At 44.9% G+C, this 27,301-nt stretch overlaps 1 protein-coding gene and 1 long non-coding RNA gene across 2 annotated transcripts in view; one reads left to right on the forward strand and one right to left on the reverse strand.

Annotated features, from left to right (window-relative positions):
* Window positions 1-27,301, forward strand: part of APBB1IP (amyloid beta precursor protein binding family B member 1 interacting protein) — a 106,650-nt gene that overhangs the window by 4,794 nt on the left and 74,555 nt on the right. The gene's annotated exons all lie outside the window — the stretch shown is intronic.
* On the reverse strand, window positions 13,120-15,827 carry LOC137162169 (uncharacterized). The gene is made up of 3 exons (XR_010922315.1): window positions 15,736-15,827; window positions 14,162-14,316; window positions 13,120-13,335 (listed from the first exon to the last, which is right to left on the reverse strand). It is a non-coding gene; the product is annotated as an uncharacterized lncRNA (long non-coding RNA).

The raw sequence follows: 27,301 nt of genomic DNA on the forward strand, positions 1-27,301 counted from the left end.
TTTAAAGCAATCAACAAATTAAGATGCAGAGTTGAACAACCTTATTTATTTTAGATTTTGAGAAGATTTCTATCTCAACTAAGTACATATGGCTGGGACATTTATAGTGGGATATTGGTTTTATGCATTCCTTGGTTTTATTGTTCTTTAAACACTCCCTGTGAATGCTACAATAGTAACAAGCTATTGTGGTGGCTGGAATCAAACTACTTAAGGTCTTAATTGAGTAATTTGTGTTAACTTTTTTGCTGCAAATTGTATATTGGAATCCTGATCACTTAGTGTGCTTCATCCTCAAGCCAGCTCTGATGCCTTTCCAAGCAAAGGCTATATCTGTTCATTTTGTAATCAATTGCATTTGTCAGTTTGGTTTTCATTTCATTTTTAACACTTTACTATGCAACTGTAACTTAACCTTCTAATTTTCACCATGCTTCAGGCCTTGAGCAGCCTCTACAAACTGCCCAGCTGATGTGCTTCCAAAATTTAAAAAATCCATCATTTGATGCATTTGATCATAAATCTGAATACATTCCAATTGACCAGATTTTACAGACCAATATTGTCATCTACATGCATTCTTCAATGTCCCCATGAAACATTAAAAACAGGAAAAAGCTAAATGATGCTCTAATAATGTGATTTAGCCAGCACATTTTCCCAGGGTTAATCCTTAGTTGTAAAACACTAGTAAAAGTAAAGCAAAGATTTAGGTTTGGCGTGTTTATTTTTAAGTTTGTAAAGGTAACCTCAGTGGGAATGGAGCACATAGGTTTTGTCTAATCTTGTTTTTTCCTCGATACTGCGTCTCTTTAGTCCTTTATTTTTTTTCTACAATAAAACTTATTCAAGGGGACAAAAGATGGTTATTTTGCTGCTGACTCAGTCCCTAATGCAGAGCCTTCTTAGCATCAGGCAATGAACCTGCAGTTATTCAGAGCAGAGCAGAATCACCCCGATTCTTCCTCCAGTTGGAAACAACATACACACTGAAGAACAGAATATTGCTTAACTAATTAAGAAATTGGTGGTGTTTGTAACTCTTACTTCAGACCTGCATCTGCGCAAATAAACTTTTCAAGTACTCTAGACATCCCACCTAGTGGCTAGATAGGATACCAGCGAGAGTCACTAGTATATTGTCATATGCAGTCACATGGCACCAGGACCAGATCTTTGTAAAGAAATGAGGCAAAGAAAGGTTCTGCATTGTGACCTATGGCCACCCTCATTTATTCAGAAGTTAGTCTGTGAAGGTTACTTGTCCCAGCATGCAGTGCTGCATCTTAAGGCAAGGTGATACTACAGGTATACTATAGATGTGGGTGGCTTAAATCCACTCCATTTAATTCAGGTTATCTGCAGCCATCATACTCCTGTTAGGTTGCAACTCAGTTCCTCTCAGTGGCCAATGGTTTGGCCACCCCAGGGCTAAGAGCCCTCCCAAATACAATTACTGCTCCAGTCTTCTTCTGTAAAAAAAATGTGCTTCTTCATCCCATTCAGAAGAAAAGTCTATATTTCAAGCTAGGTACTTTATATGCCAAATCTATTCTCAATGGAGAGATACAGTGTTATTTGTGCAATCGAGGCGGCTTCCAGCAGGGGAAGTGATGAGAGCAGTAACTAATTGCTGATCTAAAATACCACTTACTTGGAAGGGGAATCTATCTACCAGTATGGGGAAAAAAATTACCTTTTAAAATAGTCGCTGTCAAACCACTCTGTAAATTCCCATTTTAAAGTTGGAACTGAAAATAAAATCACTTGTCACCTTTTAATTCACAAATTGGAAGCAAATATTGTCAATTAAAAAGGGGTTATATGAGTCCTAATGTTCAAGCAGTCTCAGAATGGAGTTAGCTGTGGGGAGGCGGTGGGTTCTGAGAGGGAGGAAGGATATCTGAGGATCAGCCACTCTTCCCTCTGCTGGAAGCTTGCGGAGAAACTAAAACATCCCAGTTTCTCCTCTTTCACAGCAGTAGTGAACCATTTCCCTTACGTGTAGCCACACCAACTTTACTGTCTATGGAAGTTATAGATCAACAGATTGGATGAGATGAATAGTTGGCCTAGAATACAGAGGCATCCCTTGCTCCTTAGGGAGTGATTTCATTGTATAGGGAATTTGTCCTTAATTATTAGAACATCTGATGTTTGTAAAGTGCTTTGAGAGGCTTGGGTAAGTGCAAAGTAGTATTATCAGAAAGCTTTCAAAGGAGACAGAGGCCCTCATGAAAGCTTTCATACCTTTGCAGGGAAAGAAGAGGAATCAGTAGTACTGAGAGGCACATCCCAATCAATTTATTTCACTTTCACCCCACATCAGCAAGCGACAAAGTGAATTCTTCATTGCAGTGCCAAATCAGCGAGCTCTATTTTTAAATAAGTCAAGATACATTGAAAGAAAAGATAAAAAGGATTTTTGGAAAGAAATATGAAGAATGTGTGGGGTTTATAGGGGTGGAAGACGAGTGTAATATTAAAGTACATGGGCTCTGATGTCTGAGCAACATTTGGCAATCCAAATCCAATTATGCTCTAGGCCCCCACACACTCCCTCAGGATTTTCCTGCCCTCTCCCCAGATCTTTTCTTTACCAGGCTCCAAGATGGCTTTGCTATCTACAGGAGCCCTGTGGGTAAGGCAGTCTCTTTTCTCAGCTTTTCAAGGGATGCTGGATGGTAATTTCCTTAGACATTTTGGGGGACCCTACAGATGCGGCTGCTACTCCCTGAGACCATACAAAGGTCATCTAGAGGCCATGTATTGCAGCAGAAGGGGAAGGAAATGCTTCTGGGGTGTGTTGTGCTGACTGCTTAGAGCTGAGAGATCTCAGTTCCATTCCTTGCAGCGTGAAGGCTGGACTGCAGCACTAGGGAAATTCCAAGGTAGTGTATTTTGGGGTTACCCTGGCTGTCTCAAAGGCCTCAGCCTCTCTGCCATTTCAGAACCTGGGGCATGTTTTAGTTCATGCAGAAGTGGGCTAGATTCTTTGACACGTGGAGGACATCCTCCAGTTCAGACAGTGACCAGATTCTCGGTTGCCCTGAATCTTGTGTGGTCATTTGCACCAATGCAAAATGAGCTCTAAAGCCCTACTAAATCTGAATGGTAATGATTCAAACTCACTTTGCACTGGTGTAAATGACTGAACGAGGTGCAGGGTAACAGGAGATCTGATATGTGGGTTCTCCAGGATAGCTGTTATTGGTCCAGGGAGACCATGGCCCCACCTGGAAGTCCCCCAGAGATGGCTGCTTCAGGGGAGTGAGCACCCAGTAGCCATTGGAGCACTAGGGAGAAGGAACAGTCACTTGGTTATGCTGGAGAGACAGGAAAGGGGTTTGAAGGCCAATGGGCAAACTCTTCTGAGCACATCAAAAGTAGTGGGGGGAAGGCACTTTTAGAGATCAGAGTGATGGGCCCTGGGAAATCAGAATATTTGAAGCCAAAATGTTTTCCCAGTTCAGAAATTATAGGGCTCCCACGCAGCAGGCAGGGACACTTCTTATGGGGGCTTGCCGTCTGAAATGATTTTTCACTCACACAATGAATGTGGTTACATTCTCATGACTGTTACTATTAAAGTGATGGATGCTGCATGGAAAACATGAAGTAGGGTAAGTATTAATACATGACATGCAGCTGCTGTCACTGCCAGGCAGGCCTCATGTCGTTGACCACAGAAAGTTCTCCATTGTCCTCAAATAATCCTACTGATAGACTAGAAGTTCAGGGGACACTTGATCATCCTGTGCCTGGCAGGGAGAGGCTAAAGAAGCAAGGAGGGAGGGGTAAATCTGATTCCAGCAGCATTGCTAGTCCATAGTTGGGATAGGAGTCCCAACACAGGCTTTGCCTAACTCCCAGACAGGAGCATTATCAAGGTAACGTAGGGAATGGAAAATGTGCCTCCTAACTTTATTTATAGACTCCAGGAACAAGCAGTCTCCTCAGTCCAGGATTCCAAAATTAGATAACTAGTGCATCCATCTGATGGAGGGGAACAGGAGACTGGTAATGGGACCGAGCCTTCCACTTCTGGATTGCTTGTAAGAGCCCAGCCCATGAAAGTTTACTGACCTCATGGCAGTTCAGTGGCCTTTGTGAAGTTATTTTGGTGGACTCAGTTCAGTTCCCAGGGTCCCCCATTGCAAAAAGCCTTCATCACAATTAGTTCCCTTACCGTCATCTTCAGAAACAAGGTTGATGGCTTACTACACATGGACTGAGCTACTCTCAGCCCCTAGAGTTGTGCCCCCACCATGCCCTGAAGCGAACATTAGCAGACCAGCATGAAGCTCATCTTGGTGCTTGTTCTGTATATGACCTGTGAATAATGGCCTCCAGTGCTGACAAGCAAGCAGCTATCACAATTGCAAAATTTTTATGCAACTTTTAAAAATAAGTTTTGTTTACAGTTATATTTTAGGGAAACCAGGATATAAAGTTATTTTTGAACCTGGGAGATTCCCACGCATCACTCAAATGCATTGCCAATAGCCAGAGGCTCTTACTATATCCCCAGGGTGCACTAAGTGTATCTGATTTTCCTGGCCCTCCCCTACCAGCACAGCCCCTACAAGTCCCTCTGGGGGAGAAGAGGTTGCAGTCACTCTGCATGGTTCTGGTGTGAGCAGACTTTCTGCTCTTACCTTGCACTCTGGTTTATGCTGAGCATAGAGCAGGACTGAATGCAACTCCATGTATTGAAATTTAGTGTTTTTGACCTCTAGTACTCTTCTGACTCAGTGGTCATTATTTAACAGCTGAATATAGCACATGGGCATGCAGGCTGCTTTTCACAGTGAATTAAAACTCCTCTCTTGCATAATTTCCAGTAGAAACTGATCATGACAAGGGGGATGGAGGGAGAGCAAACATAAGATTGTGCAGTTCCTTGGATGGTACAGATCATCTTAGCACCCCACCCCCATGCACTGCCCCACCAAAAAAAAACAAAACAAAAAAACCTTAAATGCTTAAAAGAGAATTAACTGGAGGATCATAGTGTGAAAGGCTATGGAAAATTGTGGGTAAGAAGGAGAGATTTCCAGGAAGAGAGGCAGGGCATGTGGCATATAGAATCCAGCAGAACATTCCAGGTGTAAGGGACTGCTTGAGAGAAGCACTTTGGAATAAAGGGGGTATAGAGTGAAGTAGATTTGGCAGACCTCAGGATGTGAACAAGAGTGGTGAGTATTAGGACGGGGTTCATAAAACCATCTAATTAAAGAAGGATGAGTGTGCAGGTGTGCCCAGAAAGCAGATGAGATTTTTTTTATTATTAGCTTCTCTCCCTTCTTCCCCTTCACTCGTCTTAGAATTCCATCACAACACAGAAACAAGAGGGATGCATCAGCAGCATTGGCCCAAAGAGGATTTCTGAATGCTGATATGGTTAAAGTCAGTTGGACTATAAGATCAAACAAACAAACAGGTTTCTCACTTGAGGCAAGAGTCAGACTACAGCATTTTCAAAAATGGACACATCAGCACAGAAAGAGGGCTCAGAGGGGCATTGCTTGTGGTGGAGATAAGCCATCACTATAAACAAGTAAGGGTGTGCACTACAAATGGGAGTCAAAATAAAACACACCCAAAACTGCAGCAGCAGCAGTTTTGGTTTTGTAGTTTGCTGACCTTATCTTGCTGCCAAAAGGGAGGCCCCTAATCCTGATAATGTAGCACTAGTACAACAGGTGCCACAGAGTCAGTGGGTTTAGGATAGGTCAGTTGTAAGTACGCACTTAGCACCTAAGTTAAGGCATTTTGAATCCCCTTTTTAACGGTGTGGATCATGTCTTTATATAAGCTTGCCTTGGGCAGAGCTCTTCCTGCGTGTCTCTAAAAGCCTTTCTTCCATCACCACATAGTTGTTGGTTCTTTCCAGAACAATTGTGGGGGTGGGGAGGGAGGCATGATATAGCCTTCCTGTGGAAAGGCCCCTCGCCCCAGGCAGTGGAAAAATTAAATAGGAAAAGCCATGTGGTCCTCCTCAAAGTTTCCTCTACACACACCCTAGAGTGGTTTGCAGCTCTTCAGCACAACTATGCAGATATTTCTGTGGATGGGAAATCATTTGGTGGTGACTCAGTGGTTCCCCATAGCAGCCCAGCTCCCTTAGTAGCCATTGCCCAATTTCCCCACACCTATAGCTGTACAGTACCTCATTTTCCTGGTGCTGGGGATTTCATGTCCCTTGGATAGGCTCATTTATTCAATCCCTACTAAGCCTGTTAATAAAGGTTCAGAATACCTGCCTGTAATAGATTGGGGTTGTCCTGGGGTTTCGGCCTTGGAGGGAAGCCACACCACTTCGCAATAGGCAGGCAAAGAGTCAGTAGCCCTGGCTCTCGGTCAGGGCAGGGTAAGCAAAACCGTCTCTGGCCCTGGCCCTCAGGTAGAGCAGGATAGGCAAAGCAGTCTCTAGCCCTGGCACTTAGGCAGGATGGGGCAAGCGAAGTAGTTAATAGCCCTGGCCCTTCAAGCAGGGCAGGACAGGCAAAGCAGTCTAAGGCCCAGGCCCTCAGGTAGGGTGGGGTAAGCAAAATGGCCAGCTATCGCCTAGTGAGGCTTCACAGGCCGAGGGGGTGGTCACCCCCAGGGTGTGGGTAGCCAGGGGAGAGAGAGACACAGGCCCACCTGACTCCACTGTGTCCCAGCCCAGAGCCTTAACACAGCAGGGCTCCAGTCGATATGCACTGACTAATGCCCAGGCTTGAGTGCAGCCGGACCAAATTCAGCTATCCCTGGGCCACTTCCTCTACCCCTGGACCCAGGTAACTATAGACCCCGTTGTGGTCTAACTCCTGGGGGTAAATTGTGAGGGGTAGTCCCAGTAAGGCCCTCAAGGTCGTTAGCGTCCAGCAGCTACTCCAAATCGTTGCTCGTAGGCAACTCCAGCAAGTCACAGGCAGCTACTCCAAATCATTGGCAGCAGGGGGGCTCGTCTCCATGGCGGGCCACAGGTAGCCCTTCCCAGTCGCTAGGACCAGGTAGCCCTGGCAGGCCGTCGAAGCTCCTGTTAGTTGGTAGTTTAGGCGGCCCTTTAGCGGGCCCAGGGTGGGGCTCAAGGCCCAGCCCAGGGGGAGAGGCATCCTCCTCCTCCAGCAGCTTCCCCCTGACTGAGCTACAAGGCCTGGCTGGCTTTTATACTTCCCCTTCCTGTCCCGTCCCTGCACTTCCGGCTTGCAGGTGGTGCCGTTCCTGGGCCTGCCCATCAGTCGGCCCCCCAGCCTTGGAGGGAGGCCAGACCGCTTCGCTATACATCCCCACCCCCTCAAACCCAGCTCCCATCTTCTGGGGCTGGGTGCGGTCTTCTTCCCCCACTGTGATAGAATGCCAATGCTGTCGCTCTGTTTACGTAATCTGTGTTGTATGGTAAAGGAGAAGGGTTGGAGGGACAGGTATCAGCGCGGCAGTCGGACGTTGGTGTCTTTCATTTGCTGTAGCCAGTTCAGGGGTGCGTGGTTGGTCATGACGAAGAAGGGGCTCCCAAGGAGGTAGTACCTGAGGGCCTCCAAGGCCCATTTGACGGCTAGGGCCTCCGGCTCAATCACCAAGTAATTGCATTCCTGTGGAAACAATTTCCGGCTTAGGTACAGAACTGGGTGTTCTTCTCCCTCGACATCCTGGGAGAGTACTGCCCTGAGGCCTACAGCTGAGGCATCTGGTTGGACAATAAACCAATGATTAAAATCTGAGCTATATAGAACTGGTTCCCGCACAGACGGTGCTTCAGTTCTTGGAATGCAGTCTTGCAGTCTGCAGTCCACTGGGCTCACAGGGGTTGGTCTTTAGTGAGCAGCCCCATTAGCAGGGCAGCAATTGTGGCAAAGCTAGGGATGAATCTCTTGTAGTAGCCAGAGACCCAGGAACTGCTGGACTTTTTTTTTGTCATGGGAGGTTGGTGGTCTACACTTTCCTGACAAGGGGGCACACTTGCCTTGTCCTAGGGTCTGAGGTAAATGGTCTCAGTCCAGCTGATCCAGCACTTCTTGGGGTTTATGGTGAGCCCGCTTCCCGGAGTGTTCTCAGGACAGCCACCACTTGGTTGAGGTGCTCATCCCACTAACCGCTGTAAATAATGACAGGTTATATGGTGGCGTACTCGAGGTGGGGGAGGAGGAGGCAATCCATTAATCTCTGGAAGGTCGCAGGGGCCCATGAAGGCCAAAAGGCATCCTGGTCAAATGGTACAACCCACTGGGAGTGGTGAAGGCCATTTTTTCTTTTGACTCTGGCGTCAGTGGGATTTGCCAGTATCCCTTGGTGAAGTCAAGAGTGGTTATATACTGGGCCTCCTCGAGGCAATCCAGCAACTCATCTACATGAGGTATGGGGTAGATGTCAAACCTGGAGATTGTGTTTACCCTCTGGAAGTCCACATAGAAATGGCCGGTGCCATCTGGCTTGGGAACAACCACAATTGAGCTCCTCCACTCGCTCGAGGACCTCTCAATCACCCTGAATTCTAGCATGGTCCAGACCTCGTTCCACTGCTTCTTGCATGTGATGGGGCATGGGTCAAGTTGTTCCGCCGATGACCTCTCCGGGTCGGCTAATGATGGCATGGTAGGCCCTTGTGGTCTGCCCCGACAGTGTGGTGAAGGTTTGTGCAAAGGCATCGACTAAGCGTTCGGCTTGTCTCACCTGCTCCTCAGAGAGGGTATCCCCAAGCAGAGGGATCTCTGGTTTGCTTCTGGTGTGTCTCCTTGGGGTCCCAACTTGGGCTCAGGGGGATATGGAGTAAGCAGCAGCTCCTCTCGCTTGTGCCAGGGCTTTAACAGGTTCATGTGATAAATTTGTCGCTTCGGCTGGCAAATTTCATAGTTGACAGGCCCCAACTGGTGGATGACCTCATAGGGCCCCTGCTAGCAGGCCAGTAGTTTTGATTTGGCTGAGGAGAGCAGGATGAGGACTCTGTCCCCTGACTCGAAGTCCTAGTCCTGGGCATCCCGATTGTACCCTCATGCTTGGGCCTCCTGAGAGGTCCGGAGGTTCTCGTTCATAAGGGGCCCCTGCCTGGGCGAGGTGTTCTTGCAGCCAGAATACAATCCCTTGTTCCGGGAGAGGGTCTGCTTCCCTGTCTCCCTCATTAAATCATTCAGGCCCCGGGGCTGACAGCCGTAGAGAAGCTCAAAGGGTGAGAAGTGCGCGGACACCTGGGGTACCTCATGCACAGCTAACAGTAGTGGTGGAAGGAGTTGATCCCAGTGGTGGAGTTCCTCCTGGGGGAACTTCTGAAGCATGTTCTTGAGGGTTCGGTTGAACCGCTCCACTAGTCCATTAATTTGCAGATGGTAGACGCACATAATAGAGCATGATTTGTTTCAGTTTAGTTTAACATTGGCATTGAATTCTGAATAAAATAAAAACACTTACTAAATTTCCTTTGGATTTGTTCTCTCCCTTTTCTCTTCACTTCTATTTTAATGCTTTCTGCATTATATCTTGGTGTCTTTTCCCCCATCTTTCCTAAGTTTGTCTCCCTTGTTAGAGAACATTCAGTTACATAAAATAAATTAGTGCTTTGGGGATTAAATCAACTACTAACAATCTGGGATTACTAAAACATTTTCTTTATAGGCAGATTGTTCCATAATTGTCCATTACAGGGTTTCTTTGTGCTTATCTCTAATAGAAGCTGGTACCAGTCGCCATTGGAGACAAGATACCAGATTAGATAAATCATTGGTCAGATTCAGCATAGCAGTTCTTATATTTAATTCTTTTGTATAGTAATTTTTTCCTCCCTGTGACCCGTCTGTGTCCAGGGTAGCCACCTGAAAATGCCAAGGCCAGTGCAGGTTGCAAAAGGAGAGCAGATTTTCCCAACACTGGTGGGTGACACTGAAGTCAGACTTCCCAACCAGCCACCAACAATGCTTCTGATTCCCCAAACCAGTTATCAAGAAGCCAGTACACAAATACACATAGCCCCCTTTACTGCATTTCAGTCTCCGACGCCCAATCAGCCACTAGGTCCAGTAAAGAGACCAGTTATTTAAATTCTATGCTCTTTACCAAAAAGGTTTTTCCTGACTCCAAAGGGTCAGCCACAGTACCAGATCAATACAAGTTTGGATCTTACCCAAAATACCACGCTGCCAGCCAATCCTTTAGTAACTAAAACTAAAGGTTTATTATAAAAAGAAAACCAAACTATAAGAGAAATTTAAAGGATTAAAGCAATCAGATACATACAAATGATTTGAAAGTCCATATATATCAGGTTTCTAGGAGAATTGTGGAGTTAGCAGGCTTGTATAATCACTCTGGTATACATCCAGTACCTGGATGGGTCTCAGTGCTTTGTTTCACAGCTTCAGTTATAGATTAGTTGATCCAGAGGTAGATAGGTGGCTGAAGACTGAACAGGATTCAAGACAAAATGGATCCTGGGCACCTGTCTTTTATGTCCTTTGGTCTGTGCCATGCTGCTTGTGGAATATTAAAGGAACCAAAATGGAGTCCAGAGTCACATGAGTAAGTCCTGGTGACTCATCAGGTATATCCCTGGCTTCTCTCCCTGGCCCCTTGTACCTGTGGATCTCTTAATGGGCCATTAAGCAGGCTATTGTTCTGCAGCCATCCTGTCTGGGGTGTGACCCAGATACAGCACAATTTGAAATACAGATATATCAAACATATCCATAACTTCCATTACACATATAACATGAATATAAACATCATCATCTTACTTAGCACATTATAGCCTTTCTAACAGTACCTGGCATGGCATATCTCACATGAATTACTATGATTTTGATATATTGGTGTTAAATAACATAATAAATGCCCCATCCCCAATTCAGTCAGCGTGACACTCCCTTTCTCTCTTCTTTAGTTTATACTATCCTTTCTTCACTCCTCTTTACAACTTGTATCTATCTGTTCTTTTTTTAAAGTTTTTCATCATCCTGTTTATCTCTTGCTGGTCCCTAGACTCCTCCCCCTATTTTCTCTCTCACCTCTTCTCTTTTTCTCTGCTATTTGGGTAACCCACTAATATTTGTCAACAAACCAGATAACTCTTCAAATCTTCCTGGCAGTTTCTAATTGGTATACAACATGGTCTTCACATCAGGAGACACTCAGAGTGGTCAGTCAGAGATGGGAACTTGGAGGGAAAACAAGTAACACAACATTTCTTAGTCAACACTAAACGGTGAAGTACCTAAAAACACTGAAGAAAAATGTGTGAAGAAATTCAACATCACAGATTACTTACCGATTGCTATCAATCCTTCACTATTTTGAGCGTCGGGAGGTGGGGGGATCCCTAATAATTATGAGTTTAATTCTCCATTGCCTTGCACCTTCTGTTATCATTTACACCTCTGCAGCATTGGTGTAAAATATGACTAAAATATAATTCTCCACTCACTGACACCCTATGCTTGTGGGCATGTCCTCAATTTAAGCATGAGATCTAAGCTACTGTCAGTCTTTTCTGTTCAGCTTCAGACGGAGCTACCTCCAGCTTTTCTCAGCAGGAAGGACAATATCTACCTGATCTTTGTATGTGAGGAAGGAAGTAAAACCGCGTTGTGTAGGAGGACCATTGTGCTAGTGCTGTACAAACACATAGGAAGACAGTCTCTGTCTTGAATATGAGAAAATCTAATTCTGGAGGACGTCTGTGGACAAGTCTTGAAGCTTTGTCCCCAAATGATATAGTGATGTACAGGAGGCCTCACAGAGTTTAAATCATTCCTATTATCTTGCAGTGAAACAGCAATGTAAAAGATAAGCAGCTTTATCATTAAAATGCATTAGGATGGTCTATGAAGCTGGGTTTTTGTGGACTGATAACGACTTCTCTTAAATTTAACTCCCAAAGGTGCTTTCTCCTCCCAATCATGCAATTTGCTGCATATTTATATCTTTCTTTATTATACATGAGGTGCAAATTCATTACACATCAAAGGGGGAATGGGCCCTCAAATACAGAAGCAAAATTACACCCAGTTTCTGTGCTATAGAGGTAGAATCATGGATGTTTCTGATACTCTTATCTTCATGCCCTGTGTTTTGTGTCTGGCTGTGTAATTCTGGAGTGGACAATAGTGTACAAGCTGTGGCCTTGATTGTCAAGCTTCCCATAGACTTACTGGGGTCACCATGGGGCCTACAGGTCATTAGTTCAAAATCTACCCTGCAGTTTTCATAAAGAATTGTGATGCAAATGCTCTCTGAAGCAATATACAGCAAGCTTATTCATAGCACATGTTTACCTAAACAATGCCCAATGGAAGCATTATCAAATTTTCTACTCAGGGTAGTCACTTGAGGAAGGTGTAGTGCCACAAATCTGCTTAAGGGAAGGACTCTTACTGGACTTAAAATCAAAACAGTCGTGTGTAAGTGGAAGCATTTTTCAGCAATGCTCTTAAACTACCCTGGTTAGAATCTACATTGCAACTTGTACCACAGACTTACTGCAACTGTTCTAATGTGTTGGCCTGTGGCTTCCCTTCTGCCGTGAACAACGTTATGAAATGTCCTCCACCCCCCAAGAAAAATACACAGTATAGTTTGTTTTTCCAGCTGTGGTTAACCCAAGAGTCACTGGTACTCCAGACTTCCTAGAAGAATAGGCTGGATCAGGGGTGGGGAACGTCCGGCCGAAACCCTGCCGCCGTTTGTTCCTTTTCGGTGGCGGGGGGGGGACTTCGGCAGCGGGCACTGCCCCCCCCCCCTCACGGAACCCCCCCGCTGCCGTGAAACCACGCCACCGCCGAATTCTCCCCCGCCGCTGCATTCTCCCTCGCCGCCAGGGCCACCATCAGGCCCTTGACATAAAAAAAGGTTCCCCACCCCTAGGCTAGATGATTGTTTTCTGCATTAATCGTGTGTGCTTGCATTTCCTTGGAGACTGCTGTGCATATGAATGTTAAGGACAGAGCAGTGCTGGAAGCCACTCGTTGGCAATCTACAGCTGTGGTTCTCAATCTTTTCCATACTGTGACCCCATGTTACAAAAAAAAGCTCCAGGAGCCCCCCTCCTATTATATATAAAGAAAGAGGAATTGTGACATTGTCTTTAGATTTGGTTGCAACCCTCTGAGTAAGAACTCATGATCTTGAAAAACTGGTACAGTAGAGGCAGCTACCATCAACACTATCACTCAAACTTTAGCTTCTTCAGCTGGGACCTAAGTGAGCTATGACCTTCCTTTTCTGTGGTGAATTCTGCAAATTTAGAGTCCTGCTGAATGCTCCTCTCCATAGAGAATGACATTCTCAATAGCATGGAGCGTTAGTCCTGGAGATTATGGTTCAAAAGAAAGTTGCCTACGATCTTTAAGCTTGGTGCACCTAGACCTGTAAGTGAAATCAGAGTTTTACCCACAGAACTTTCCTAGACACTTCCCACCTATTGTATCTTTGTTAGGAACACAGGTATGGCCGCAATGGAACAGACCTGTAGTCCAACTAGACCAGTATCCTGTCTCCACATGACCATAACCACATGCTTCAGAGATAATCCGCCCCCTACGACGATCTCATTAATCTCTAATAGTTAGAGTGTGGCTCAACACCTGCACCATGCGGTTTCATATCCCTTCCAACATTTGTTTGCAATAACTATTGTAACTCTTGCTATCCATATAAATGTCCAGCCCCTCTTTGAATCTTGCTAAGTTCTTGGCGTGAATGATGTCCTGGGGCAGTGAGAGCCACAGCATAATTAGGTGTTGTGTGAAAATGTATTCCCTTTCATCAGTTTTGAATTTTTCACTTTTAAGTTCTATTGGCTGTTTCCTTGCTTTTGCGTTATGACACAGGGAGAACAGATGACCCCAAATCTACCTTCTCTAGTCCGTTCATAATTTGATGCATTTTTATCATGTTCTTTTAGGCTATATCTACACAGCAGTCATGTGGTATCTCATGTAGACATACCCAAATGAGCTTTAGCTTAGCTATCTTGAGCACCAGGGCAGTGAGGCTAGGGTGGTGCACACTTCAGCTTGAGCTGTACGGACCCGCCCAGAACTCTGAGCAATCACTCATGTGGCTAGCCCACACTGAAGCCCACGCTCCCGCGGCTTCGTAGCTACCAGTAACCGAGATAACTAGATGAAAGCTAGCTCGGGGATGCCTACACAACCCATAGTCACACTTCATGATTGCAATGTCAACATACCTTTATTTAGATGGAAAGCAGTCCTGATCTTTTCAGCCTCACTTCACGTGAATGGGTTTCCATGTCCTTAATCATTCTCATCACCCTCCTCTGAATCATCTCTAGTTCTGCAATGTGCTCTTTGAGTTGGGGTGAATAGCACAGCGCACTGTATCCTAGATGCAAGCCAATCACTGATTTCTAGAATAGCATTGTAATTATTAACCAATTCATTTTCTTTCCTTGCTTGCTTTGTTTTATTTGCCAAAGTTTCTGGTACTGTATTTTCCTATTGCATCAATCATATGTGGGTAGAGGTGTTTGAGCTGCCGATGTCCTCTCCCCCTTCCCCCCCCCCCCTGCTCCTGTATTGCCTGGTTGCTTCCACTATGCTTTCTTTCTATACATAAGTATAGGGAAATCAAACAACTCCCTTAGCTAAATGGTATTTGATTTACTTGGCACTTAGTAAGAGAAATTAGAGATGGAAAAAACTTGACAGGTCATTTTGTCCATCCCCATTCCAATGCATAGTCTTCACAGGGGCTGTGTCCAGTCTAACAAGACACCCTGAAGATGTGCAGATATGTGAATGGACCTCCAAATACAAATTCAAAGTGAGCCCTTCCCCCCTCAACACAATTTAGAAGCACTGCCTTCCATGCCCCTTTCTCTTCCTCCTGGCTGTAGCCTGCCAAAGGGGTCTTCTTGAGAGCTGGTTTTTCTCAGAGAGAGTGCTTTATTACCTGATCTGCAGAGCCATGTTGTATCTATTCTAAGTAAGCTCCATAGGGCTAGAGGTGGCACAACATACATCTCCCCTAACACCACTGCCACTCAACAAAGAGCCACTCTTCCTCACCCACCCAGTGCCTGTATGCCCATGAATCCCACTTCCACAAAAAGCTGTCCATGGTGTCCTAGGAATGGGGAGAAAACTGCATAGAGGTGACTGACTCCCACCTTCCACATGGAAGGAGTGAAATCTGTTCACAAAGCATCCCTTCCACACTTGGGACTTGATGGTATGATCTAGCCCCATGTTTGGAAAATACACTGACAGTCTGTAAACTTTCCACCGCACAGTGTCATCCTATTACTGCCATCATCAGTATATAGCTTTGGGTTACTCACACAATGTCTCCTTTTTACACCCTTTGAGTACTTGCAGACAATTATAATCCCATTATTTGGGATGTGGATTGCCTGTGTTTAGTTTTTGTGGACACACATACACACAAAGAAGGAGCTGTGTGTGCATGATGACTGGAGGATCAGGTATAGTCTTTTGGGTTTTTTTAAAAAATAAATTATTCCCTATTTTGAGAGTTTTATCTCATAATGATCTGCCCAATATTCCAAGTGTCATCTACAGAGAGACTACCCCCTCCCAGGATTGAGACACTCACCCTCCACAGCCAAAATCTGCATCAGCATTTTTACAACTCTATAATGTAGCAGTTCATGCCTGGCCTCCTTGCTGCCCAGGCCCTTGACCCCCACAAACCACTTCCCGACAACAGCTTTGTACTCCAGCATTGCGCTTTATTTACAACAGGTTGCCCACCACCACCTTTTATATATCCAGTTCCTACCAGTCACAGAAGTCTTATGGATTCAGCCTTTACTCAAAGAGCGTTTAGCCTTCCCTTGCTGTAACTTCTCCTTTTCTGATATTCATTCCTCCCTTCCTTCCTTCCTGGCCCCTTTTCCTGGAAGCTTTTATAGCCCTTCCAGGTTCTACAGCTGTTTCTAATTCCTTCCTTGCTCAGCTGGCTCCCATCTACGGCTAATAAAGGCTCAGTAGCAGGGGCTACCCCAGCCTTGCTGGTAGTGCCCTGCTACACATGTATTCAATTCAATGTCAACTGTTTCTTCTAGGTATTTTTTGGCATTACGGTTCTCTAAATACAGTATATCCTTCCACTAAATACATTCCAGATGACTTGTCCCAAGACATATCAGTTTACATTTTTCAGGCTTAAATTTACATTGTTATTTTTTTAGCCAGTCTGTAATTTTTAATTATCCTCACAATATGCACAATTGGCAGCTTAGTAATAGTAATAATAATACTTTGCTTTTAATTAATGGACTGCTTTTGGATCTTTTCTTTCAGATCATTAGAAAAACTAAAATAGAACTGGTCCTAATACTTATCCCTGCAGCAGCCCACCAGACACCTTCCCAGAACCTGACACATTGCTATTTATCATTCCTCTTTGCATACAGTCCTTCATCCAGTTTTCAATCTATTAAGTTCCATCAACTCAGCTGAGACTAGACCAGAGATGCATAGATGGCAATCTTTCTTAAGATGTTAGTGCTTCCTGTTACATGTTTTCTGATTAAAACAAGAGCATTTAGGTCATCTAATGTGCTTGGTAGATCACTTCTTCCTGTTAAACAGTTTTCAGAAAATACACTTGCTTCTAGTGACACTGAGGAAGTATTGTATGTGAACAGTTGCAATGCTGTTTAGTGTGGCATCATACCTCTGTTTCCAAGACACAATGCATTGTAGTCATTTTAGATTTCAGATTAGTTATTTAATCAAATTTTCTGAAAAAGTAGGGTGAATTTTGTTTAACGTTTTACTGGTCATTCTACATTTACTAATTTGGTAAAATTAATCTAATCTACTTGTTACACTTGATTTAGGGAAGCTGCACTGTTACTTATTGATGTTGTAGATAAAAACATGTAAACTGTGAAACTTCCTTGTTTCTTGCAGACATAAAGTTTTGAGTGTTTTCATTTTCTATACTACCTTAATAAATTAAGTTGATTGCAATTATACAGAAGATGTTTTAATCTCTCTTAGAATTCACAATATTGAGAAAGATTTAATTTTGAGTTTCGAGACAAAATTCCCATTACAGATCCACATGGCAGATCCCCGCTTCAAGGTTCCACACTCAACTACATGCAGGGAATTCTCTGTGAGAGAAATATGATACCATGGGTCACATTTTGGCCAGCCCCAGTGTGTGTGTGTGTGTGTGCAAGATGAGGGAGGGTGCAAGGATTTTTCTCCTGTTCTTGCATCCTGGGCAAGGTGAGACCAGAATCCCGGCAGGCAGTGTAGTCCCTGTTTGTTACTAGGAAACTCCTGGGGACAATTCCTCAGCTGCTGTGAATTGCCATAGCTCCATTGACTTCAGTGGAGCTATGGCATTTTACACCAGTTGAGGATGTGTACCATAGTTGCTAGGTGCCTGCAAAGGGGATGGGGGAGAGGCAGCAATGTCGGTACCCATTCCGCCTACACAAGCCAGCATGCTTGTAGTTAGCCATATATAACATGGGGGATATGTTGCACCTGTTTCAAGAGTTATATAGCAAACACGAAGGCATGTGCTACCTCACAATGCCTAGGAAGAATTGTGGCTGAGTCAGACTCCTGGAGACTCCACCTGCTCTGTGTCTCTCCTATCTGCCTTATGCTTGTAGTTTTGAATGGGTGCCACGAGAATAGTAGTGTACGTCTTTCTTTGAGGCTCTGCCTCTTCTCCTCACCTTTCACTCTTTTAATCCTACTGACAGATATTCTGCCTTCCTTTAGTCTTGGTCACATTTCTAAGCTTCCTTCCCCATTTTTTTTTTTTGTTTGGTGGTGAATCATTCCTTAAGACCTACTTTCAGTCAATGTTCTTTTTTAATATATCTCATTCTAAGGATGTGTCCACCCTGCAAAGTTCAGGCCGGTAGATTCATTCAGTACATGCCTTACTAAAAAGGGAACTTAAAGAAAGGCTGGTTTTGGTTGTAAAACTCTCCTTAAAATGCAAAATATTAGAATGATGTCTCCCACATCTGTAAGTCAATATAGTGGTGACACAGAAACACTGATAGTGCATGTTATTTTCTATTCTTACAGCCTGATAAGATTATTATCACTAACTTTGCAGGCATTTTCAATTAATAGTATAATATATAGACACTTTAAATAAAATGAAGAAAACTTTACAGCTATATTGAAAGGTGACTTCAAATGGTTTTATTTGGCAAGAGAAATAAGTGTTTTTATTGCTTGGTGGACAGTATGTATTTATTCAAGCCCCTTTAGATGAAAATTGTAGTTACTTTTCTTTTCTGGATAGCATCTTGTGAACACAGAGAGCATCATAAAATATTAACCAGTCTCTGAATTAGTAGATAACAGAATGCTCTGTTTTGCAGGGATTCAGCAATGAGTTTAGTACCACTGTCCTGGGCTGATAAAGTCCAAATCATGGTACTGTAGCGCACACTGCAAGTGACCAAGTACCGGAAATGAACAACAACAACTAGTCTGATCTGAGATAGCACTTCCTGCCATCCTAACTTCTACCCCCACCTTGCTATACAAAGCAACTGGAAGAAGCAGTTGAAAGGGATCAACTGTGTAGGATAATTTGCAAGCCTATATCTTAAGGAGATATTATTTGTATTGCAATAGCACTGAGAGGCCAGAGCCCCATTGAACTAGGCACTGTACATACACATACCAACGAGTCAGTCCCTGCTCCGAAGAGTTTACAATCTAGTACTCTTTCTGAAAGTATAGCCTTTTCAAAGTATCCTGTGAGGTGGAGTTTTCTATGCTTAACATGTTCCACAACCCACCCTGCTTCCACCTTCCAATGAAGCACTATCTAGGCATTGACACATTTGACAATACTCCAATAAGTCTTTAAAAATGAAAACAGAAGTTTTAAAACTTTACAAACCCTCCTTGCAGCTTCTGAATTCAAAAGGACAGCTACAACATGGTGGCCCCTAGGACACTGCAAAATTATGAGTTTCTTTCAGAGGCCCACCACGTTTAGAGTAGCAGCATTTTTTTCCTGCATCCCTATACATTTTTTGTGTTGCAGAAAAAGATTATCTTTATTTCTTAAGCCTCCATCTACTCTTGCTGCCTTATCGAAATCACAGTCTTGTTGGGACACCACAGGTGGTTGCTGTAGAGAAAATTATGAAGTCACGAAGAGATGACGAAGCCAAAACTAAGCATCAGATCATCTTTTAAGAAGCCAAGATCCTCTTCTCTTGCAAATGTGTTTAGGAGTTAAAGCAGGAGAGCATGCTTGAGTGAGTAACCCTACTGCCAGACAGAGTCAGCAGCAGCAAGGGTCAGGTTCCATATCTAAGAGTTCCTGTCAATGATACATCACCAAACCAGCTACAGCCCCCACCCAGTCACCTGCAGAATCACAAACTATCCCCTGGGCATTCCCAAAAGGCAATACTTCCCCTCTCACAAGCACAGAGTCTTAGTGTAGAAAGTAAACTTTTAATAAAAGGAAGGAAGTAACACAGCACTGATTTGGGAAAACAATACAAACAGAATTCATAAACACAATGAGCAGAACCCATCCCATCCCACAGTATGTGGGACTTATCCTTCACCTCTCCCTTCTCGCTTTCCCCTGCCCTACCGACCATCATAGTTGCACTGTCCACCTCTCAGTCACAGGGCACAACCAGCCCCCTCTGCTGGCGCCCGCCACTGGCTGGACACGGGGGCGCGACCAGGGTCCCTTGGCTGGCTCCTGCTCAACATGGGACACAACCAGTCCCCTCTGCTGGCTGCACCCAACACAGGGCATGACCACAATCAGTCCCCTCTGCTGGCTCCCACCAGACACACCTCCCCTATGCTGGCTCCTGCCACCTGCTGGACACAGGCCTCAGTGGCTCCCTCTGCTGGCTGTCAATCAGTCTCTCGAGGTTTCCCACTCCCTTTAGCAATTTCAGCTTCCAATGAATGATTTCAGCTCTAATGAGTTTCAGCTTCCAGTGATTTCAGCTCTCAGTTCATGGGAAAACCCTCTGCTGAGATAGGAGCATTGTCCCTGCTTTTTAACAAAGGAGGAATTCTACCTTTTAACAGAGGGAGGACATAGTCAATCCATACCTGAAGGCTGCCCTTCGTGAGGACTGGTGCAGCTTCAGCACAAAAACCCCCAACCCCTCCCTGCTGATTTTACAGGGCTCTAGCATCCGAACGCCTCCTTTGTTGAGTTCTGTTCAGATGACAGTGAATCTTTCATCAGAACAGGATAAGCACAGTTCTGCTGCCATATTTTTATACAATAGGGGGATAACATTTCATTATCCCTGCAATTAACACTAAAGTGATTTGTAACCCAATACTAGCCAGACTGACCATCTCTCATCATGCTCAGCACCTAAGTGTGCTTATGCAGATACTGTGCAATCCTGCTGAGCACCTATTTGTACTCATGCAAATACAGAGCCCATGAAAATAAAGTGACCCCCCTTTCAGCTGGCTGAGCAGGGAAGGGCCCCTCAGACACTCAGACCTTGCTTACAAGTGTAAAGGGGGAGAACTCCTTGAAATCACATGATATATAGAAGAGTTTTTGTCTGTACTATGAGCTGGATCCTGAGGTGAAGCAGAGCAGCATTTGCCGCATGTTGAGGGGGAGTGGAGCACAAAGGTGGCTTTGCCACCTTTCCACACCCCTCAATCCTTGAGGCTGGCATAAGTTAGAGTGGTTTCAGGGCCAGTCTAAATTACATTGACTTTGGCTAGAGGCTGATACATCAGTAGGGTCACTTGAGCACAGCAGGGCTCAGCCACAACTACTCCAACCTCAACATCCCCCCTTTCCTGCCATACAGCCAGCACTTTCGTTGGTTTCCCCCAAGCCAGAGAAATTCCCAGCTGTCTACCTGGGGCACTTTAATTTTCCTTTGTGCCGCCACAGTGATGCAATAGAGATTTGGGAGGCCTGAGATCTGCCCCTGTGTTTTTTATAGGTTTCTGTGAAGCATCCACACCTTTGTTTTGTTTAATAACTATTGTCAAATTATTGGTAGGCAAACCATTGTTAATTTTTTTTTTTTTTTTGCCCTCAGAAGGCTAGATTGTGCTTTGGATACATGCCTTCTTGGCACGTCAGTAGATTTTGCTATGCCATTAGGTGAATAAAAAGGGGGTACTGAGGGGCTGCACTGCAGCTGCAGTCTCCAAGAATCTGATCCTACCAGCATTGCTGCTGGGAGCAGTGCAGGCTTTCCTGTCTGCCTGACCGTTAAAGATGGTGCAGTTTATTCTCCACTCTATATATGGCCAGCTACCAGGATGCAGGGCTGCAGAAGGGAGTAAGACCGACTAAACCCTGCACAGGTTACATAAGCCTTGCCTCAGAGTAATCAGATGCTGCCCACCAACATAGTCTCCCTGAAGCAGGTGGGGGCAGGGAATGGACTAAGCTTTAATTCTGTCTTTCTCACTTGCTTCAGGGTGCTTCACTAGCTGGTGAACGGAACTAAGGCAGAGCAGTGGGCCTCCTGATTTGTTGGTGGTAAAGGTCAGCAGCAAATTACCACCACCCTAGAGCAAGGAGGAATCCGGGGGAGGAGTGGCGACTCAGGAGTGTTATTCATTTTAGAAAGTTTTCCCCTTCGCTACCTTTCTTTCACACAACTTGGAAGAAATGTCATAGTCTCACAAGGTTTTCTGTGGCAGTGGATTTAAGTGTCTTGCCTGTCTCAAGCAGCCCATGTAAACAATGCCTGTGCTAGCCCATGGGGGCCCTAAACAGGAATATTTTTGCCCTACCCCCATGGGCGGCAGGTGAATCTTCCCCTGTGGGAGGATAGCTCCCTGTCCAGTCTCTTCCACCCGCGGCCCCGCTCACACTGCGCCCCCGCTCCACCTCAGGCCCCATCCCCTCTCCTGCTTGGCCCCCCCACTGCCAGAGGGATGCAGTGAGCAGTGGGTGGGAGCTAGAAGGTGAGGAGGGATGCAGCAAGCGGTCAGCGGGGGGTCTCACGAGGGAGTGGGTGCAGTGTGGGAGAGAGAAGGGATGCGTTGTCAGGTGGGGAGAGTCTTGCAAGAGATGGAGGTGAGAGACATGGTGCGTGGGGAGGTCGCACAGGGGAGGGTGTGAAGGGGTGGAGTGGTAGAGGGGGTATAGCGTGGAGGAGAATAGAGACCTGGAGAGTGGGGGGGGGGTCTTGTGGGGGAAGGGGTGAGGGTCACCGTGGGCTAGGGGGGGTCTCATGGGGGTAGAGGGTGAGGAGAGGTAGGGTGGAGAGGATCAACCAGACAGTGGTGGACGGTGGGGGCCTCAGGGAAGAGGCAGAGCAAGGATGGGAAGAGGCGGGGTCACCCCAGCCCAGGTGGAGGGTTGGTGGCAGTTGTGCCAAGGGGGGCTTATCCTCCCCAGCCTATTCTACCCGCCGCCCATGCCTGTCCCCCCACAACACATACTAATAATTAATAGGGGGCGCCCTTGAGCTGCTCAGGGCCCTAAGCAGTTGCTTAGTCTACTCATGCCTAGCGCCGGCCCTGCACGTAAGCACTGAAAAATTATTTTAAACTCTTGCCATTTTCTGTCGTGGGGTTTGTCTCCTTAACATCTTGAAGAAGAATGGACTTCCCAGAGAAGCTGCCTGGAGATAGGTGCCAAACCTCATTGACTTTCAATAGACGTTGTATCCCAGCTTATCCAGTCGTCTTTGAAAATCCCAGCTTCACTTAGTACAGTAGTTAAAATGCACAGGAAAAAAGCCACCTCTTTTTCTTTATACCGCTAGAGAGATTGGTGGCTGTTTGGATCGCAAACTTCTTCGAGACTCATTGTGTACATGCCCTTCGCTTCAGAGAGTTCTAAGAAACACTTACTGGGTGACACTTAAACAAGGCCTAATGGAATCTGCCCAGACACTAGCACCATGTGGATGGAAAGTCCTACTGGGTATTCTGACCAGGGGTATGTGTGAGAGAGAGAAAGCAAAGCACACTCGACCGAAAGCTAGAGAGAAAGATCTTGAGACTAGTGTTGCCTAAAGGAGCTTGGGGCTGTAAGGTAATAAACTGCTCCTTTTGTTCATGGTTCCTTCTGCACACAGTGAAGCAGGACTTTGTACATTCTTTGTAAATAAACAAGATTGCACCAAGGGCAATACCAGACTCAATAGAATCAATTTTTCTTCCACTTGAAACATCTTTAGGGCCCCAAACTTTGACTAGTTACTTGGGTCAAAAAGGGGCAGCAATATATTCATTTTACTATGGCTACAGAAGATATTTAGCGGCGTGTGTGCGGTGATATTTAGCTGGCAGCCAGGTGGGTTGAGAAGTGTAATCCTAGCCCTTTTCAGAGTGTTTTTATGTTAACTTGTGCCATTGAGAACCACATTTCCTTTATGGATTTTCACAAATAATAATTGCATTGATATTTGTCAGACAATATTTCACCATCTCTCGGTGAACAGATGGACTTTATCAGCAAATGTATGTAATTTCTGAAGTTAATATAATCCAGAACCTGTTAGTGTAAAGTTAGGCATAAACTTGTCCTGCAGGCATTGAAAGGAGGGTAGGTATGTAGATATTTGTGTGTTAAATAGGAACATGAGTTCACAAATGTATTTGTCAGAGAGTTTTGTAACGTGGCAAGCAAATTGTCAGTTTTCAATCATTTCATTTATCAATGACATATAAAATGTCTTCAAGCAGAATCTGATCTCATTTTACATGGACATTCCAGAGCTCATGGCAGTTCCAGAAATGGAATTAGAAGGATTCTGGGAGTTGGAGTTGTGTAACAGTGGGATTAAGAAAGCAAAGAAGATAGATACTTTGCTCTTAAACCTGCCTGATGAAAGAGACTGGGACAAAGTGACCTGAGATACCTCCACTTCACCCAGTAGAGCAGAGTCCTGCTCAGACACATTTAGGGTAAAATCCTGCCCTGTGCTGCACTAGTGGGGCAAATCTCTGTTATCCCATCTACTGCCACATGAGCAGCAGGTCAGACTCTTCTCTAGTGCTTCAGAAAAGGTAAGGGAGCGTGTGCACTACGTTTGACTGCTAGGAGACTGGCCCAGCTCCCCAGTCAGCTATGTCATTATCCATTGTCAGCAGTGCCAACTATCTTGGAAGGATGGGATGCTCCTTAATGCAACGGCAGCGAGTTGCACCAGGCCGTGTCTCCCTCCCCAGCTCTCCTTGAGCCATCTTGCCATGAAACAGCTGCATTGCCATGGTGCTAAAACAACTTTACTTCCTTACCCATAGCTTCAGATACATTCTGATGCAAACTCCTGCATTATCACAAGAAATTCCAAAAGTGCTTGTAGGATCTGGAAAACTTGTTGCATGATGTGACTGATAACATTCAGAAATCCAGCATCCAGAGAGTTTGATGTGGTGATCAGGTAGACAAGGGACTGCAGAGGTGGTACCAGTGAATTAGGAACAGCTGGAGACATCCTTGTACTGGACACCATCCAAAATGGATGTGTACAGGACTTTGGAAATGGCAGGAGAATTAATGACAATGAGCAGCAAAAGCCCAGTTGGTCAGGAAGAAAGGGTCCTTTGGTTTAACGCTACCAGAAGAGAAACAGAAATCAAGATGCAGAAAACTGATTTCATTGGACAAATTGATGCAAAATATAAATAGCAAAATAAAATGAGAGATTGGTCAGTGTCACTTCTCTTATATTAGATATTTACAGCTTTGTATCAGCAAAGAAGCTCGGAAATCAGAAGAGAGAGATTTAAAAATAAAAGGCCGTGCAGGAAATTAGTGCAGTAGGACTGACTGGAGGACGAGGAGTGAATAACCTGATCTGAGCCAAAGTGTGATGAGTTGGCTAAGACATTTCTAAATGATAGAAACCTTTAAAATAGGACTTCATCTGCAGAAACTGAATAATGAAGGTTGATTGTTAAAACAACAGGCTAAAGAAAAACTACGTTCCAATTAGTCTCATAGAGTATGAGAATAATGGGAATGTTTAAAGCCAAAATTATTTTTCTGAGGAAATGAGGATTTGCTGGAGATATAGAGAATAAAGGATATGCAAAGTCTTTGGAAAAACTAAACAAACACATTTTCTGTGTTTTTTGCTCTTACTTGAAAGAGTAACTCAAGGGGACACTGTCAACTTGAAATTTAGTCATTTTAAGAATAGGTTAAAAGTAGTTTCACAAACTTCATCTCCCCTGGCATCTCCCTGACAACTTTTATTATTTTACAGCCACAATTTCCTCTTTTTGTTTTAATTTTGATTATTTTCCTCTGCTCCATTGTGTTTGTCTCACACAAATAACAAGGGAAACCAACTAAAAGTGCCATTGTATTTATATTTTTTCTTTAATTGCTTTCATTTCCCTCAGGAATTGCAATTATAGTATGTACAGAAAATTCTGATGTAAGAGTGATTGTTAAATAGTTACACATGAGGACTATGCATGAAACTAAGTTTCACTTTCAAGAGACTTGAAACCTTGCAAACCTTTTCCTGTTTTTGTTTTTTTAGTTGCTACAGGCTGAGATACCTCCAAGCTTTGCTTTGCATTTCTGGTTGAATAATCCCAAAGAACTAGCTGTAAAGACCCCTAGCCACTGGGCAGCTGGTCCAATACATAGTAGCATGTCTTTTGAATGGGATAGATCCCAGTCCTCCATCATACTTTAGTTCTCTATCCATTCTTACTGTAACAATCAGCAGAAGGAGGAAGGGAACTGAGGGCCCAGGAGAAGAGAGAACCAAATGATGGGGAAAGGGGAAGGAAGTAAAAGGGACACTTTCTCCAGACTCACCCTCTTAGAGTGCTATGAAGCATCCAATCTTTTTTAAAATGTCACAAGTGTTCTGTGACGATTGGGGGAATCTTATCTGTACAATTTATAAATTCTGTGCGAGACTATGAACTCTCTCTATGTATATCTTTATCAGGCCACCGTCTCCTTTTTGAGTGTGCAGGCTAGCTGCTTTCTCTGTTGTGCTTTTGCCTCCATGTTGGACTGAAATTCCAAGGCATAGTGATACAAGGCTGACAATAGAGAGTCATTAATTTGGGATGATTCTCTATTCTAATACAAACACTACAGATGATAGACTGGCTCCCAACCAGGAAAGCTTGATTGTTAGGGGAATGGTTGCCTGGCAACAAAGTCACCTAGTAGATTGGGGAGGCTGATCTAGTAGTCATGTGACAGAGGGACTGGGAGGTCATATGTTCAGGAGTACTTGTCCACTTTCACCAGCTCATGGTGAGGGAAGCTGCTTCAGGAGCCTGATGAGCCAAAGGAGACCCACCTACCTGAACACATATGGTCCCTCAAGGACTCCGAAGGAAAGGGTGAGCTTGAGCAAGGGACATTTTGTTCAGGTTGGTGGTTGTTTTCTATATGATCTGTATTCTCTGTATGTTTCTTGTGCTTAAATAAAGAGCAATAATGCATTGTGTTATATGCTTCACCTACCATATGGCCCCTTGATGTCAGGGCTGGGTCCTGGGTGACCAGCCAAGTGGGTCAAGACAAGACAAGATATCAGGAAACAATCATTTGTCAATCCAGGGTTAGAAACGAGATGTCAGATGCAGAAGACAAGGCTGAATCAGAAACTGGGCATCAGAACACAACAAGGAAGTAGGGTCTGTAGCAGCAGCTATCTGGGATTCCGCCTAGCTGCACAGACAAACTTCCTGTATCCTCCCTAGGTTTAAGTAGTATGTCCGGACCAATCAGGAATTGGGGAATGCCCTGTCAATCAGAACCTCCACAGGCAGCACATCCAGTGGTGCGTGCAGGCCTCTGAGCGAGGCTTATGACTTAATGAGTGTGTCTGCTGCCAGAATTGTTAGGTGGCAGCAAGGATGTAGGGGACTGTGTCGCAGGCTGTCTGGCCTAGCAGTCACAGCTGGATTGGGGACCGCACATCCAGGGCGGTAGTCAGTGAGCTGGGTTGAATAAGCAAAAGTCAAGGTCAAAGTCAGGCCAGGGTCAGAGACCAGAGTTCATAGGTAGTACTAAGCTAGAATCAGGAGACAGGAACTAGGGTCCGGAGATCAGGAGACAAGGTGAGATCTGAAGTCACGGAAGGTCCAAAGTCTGTGTGGTTGCCCCAACAACTTCCTGGAGCACCCACCAGGGTTAAATTCAGTGGTTGGCCAATAAGAGGACCACATGGTACTATCATTCTGGCTCCCTTGGGCGGTACTTCCTGCAGTGCCTACTCTTGACCGTGCTCCCTGGCTCTGGCTCTGCATGGCCTACCAGTGGCATTGTGGGAACATCAACTGTCCCAGGCTCTGCAGACCCAGCTTCTGGTCCCTGCATCCTTACAGTGGAGGCACTTACCACCCAGGGAATCTGCAGACCCGGGTTTTGGACCTGCTGC

This window comes from Emydura macquarii, unplaced genomic scaffold (genome assembly GCF_026122565.2).
Source record: "Emydura macquarii macquarii isolate MOO-44397 ecotype Brisbane River unplaced genomic scaffold, CSIRO-AGI_Emac_v2 contig_2422, whole genome shotgun sequence".
Taxonomy (NCBI): Eukaryota; Metazoa; Chordata; order Testudines; family Chelidae; genus Emydura; species Emydura macquarii.